This window comes from Nanorana parkeri, unplaced genomic scaffold (assembly GCF_000935625.1).
Source record: "Nanorana parkeri isolate BGI_ZX_2015 unplaced genomic scaffold, ASM93562v1 scaffold884, whole genome shotgun sequence".
Lineage (NCBI taxonomy): Eukaryota > Metazoa > Chordata > Amphibia > Anura > Dicroglossidae > Nanorana > Nanorana parkeri.
Genome location: NW_017307152.1, coordinates 545,836 through 547,969, shown reverse-complemented (window position 1 = coordinate 547,969; position 2,134 = coordinate 545,836).

Genomic DNA, 2,134 nt, shown 5'->3' with positions numbered 1-2,134 from the left:
CCCTTCTAGTTCTTTGGATACCTGTCCCACGCATCCCTTCTAGTTCTCTGGCTGCCTCTGCCATGCACCCCTTCTAGTCCTCTGGCTGGCTGTGCCATGCACCCCTTCTAGTCCTCTGGCTGCCTCTGCCATGTACCCCTTCTGGTTCTCTGGCTGCCTCTGTCATGCACCCCTTCTAGTCCTCTGACTGCCTGTGCTACATGCCCCTTCTAGTTCTCTGGCTGCCTGTGATGGGCACCACCTCTAGTTCTTTGGATGCCTGTCCCATGCACCCCTTCTAGTTCTCTGGCTGCATACCTCTTCTCGTACTCTGGCTGCCTGTGCCATGCACCCCTTCTAGTTCCCTGGCTGCCTGTGCTATACACCCCCTTCTAGTTCTCTGGCTGCCTGTGCCATGCACGCCTTCTAGTTCTCAGGCTGCCTCTGCCGTGCACCCCTTCTAGTTCTCTGGCTGCCTGTGCCATGCACGCTTTCTAGTTTTCTGGCTACCTTTGACATACACCCCTTCTAGTTCTCTGGCTGCCTGTGCTTCATGTCTCTTCTTGTACTCTGGCTGCCTCTGCCATGCACCCCTTCTAGTTTTCTGGCTAACTTTGACATACACCCCTCGTAGTTCTCTGGCTGCCTCTGCCACGCACCCCTTCTAGTCCTGTGGCTGTCTGTGCCATGAACCCCTTGTAGTTCTCTGGCTGTCTCTGCCATGCACCGCTTCTAGTCCTCTGGCTGCCTCTGCCATGCACCCCTTTTAGCCCTGTGGCTGCCTGTGCCGCACACACGCTTCTAGTTCTCTCTAGCTTCCTGTGCATGTTGGCGCAGGCAGCATCTCAACATAGACTTGGGAGTCTTTCTCCCAGAAGCGTATATGAAAAGGGTGGCTACATAGCACCCTGCAAGGGAACCAAGCCACCCAATAGAAGAAGACCTGAGGCTGCAAACCTTGGACTGGCTCAATCGAGAAGAACTGGGAAAGGGAACCAGTATTCATATATGTAATGGAAAATGTAACAGGAGGACCTGGAACACTCAAAACTTCCAAATGGCCAGTATCGGAGTCAGGAATTACAGCAGGGAGATATCACTACTGGAGCATCCAAGATTTGCAGAAAGGCGGAGCTGACTCAACCAAGCTCCACCGCTAACTAAAATATCCCTTTTGGGCAAGCTGACCATTTTTCCCAGGGACATTTCAGTTGACATTAAAGTTCAGCAAAGGAAAGGAAATGTTGCCATGTCATGCATTGCCCAGCGGTTTTAAAGGACAAGTCTATTCAGTTCAAGGCACCAAAAATGCAACATGAGGGACTTTTTCCTAACTTGAACAGGTGAAATGAGGAAATCCATGTGTCACCGAACAGGTCATTTATCATTCTAGAATGTTTCCAAGTCTTTAAGACTTTCATCAAGAAGTTTGCATGTTCTCCCTGTGCTTGCGTGGGTTTCCTCCGGGTACTCCGGTTGTCTCCCACACTCCAAAGACATGCTGGTAGGTTAATTGGCTCCTGTCTAAGTTGGCCTTGTATGTGTGTGTAATACGGACCATAGATTGTAAGCTCCTTGAGGGTAGGGACTGATGTGAATGTGTACTATGTAAAGCGCTGCATAAAATTGTTGGTGCTGTATAAATATCAATAATAAATAAATACACTGTGTATTTGTGTACTGTATGTAAACCTAATAACTATAATTTGATATATGCTTTTCTATAGGGCTACAGCTAATGATTATTTTCATAGTCGATTAGTTACCCGATTATTTTTTCAACTAATCGATTGGTTGTATTAAAAAATTATCTCTCCCCGTCCCCCGCCCTCTCTCTCTCTCCCTCCCTTCCTCCACTACCAACTAATAGATGATGAGAATAGTTGCCAACTCTTCTCATAATCGATTTAGTCCATTAGTTGTTGCAGCCCTACTTTTCTATGTTAATGTTGTTTAACTTTCAAAACATTTTAATTTGAACCTTTGTAGATAAACTTTAACAAAGCTACACATGATTATATGGTAACAATCGTAGGTGGTACAGTAAAAACACTAAATACAGGACCATGTTTAACAAACTTAATAATGGAACGTGGAGAACCTCATCAGTATTATAACTGCTGAGTATGTTGAGGGGCCTTGTGTAATGGTCCAT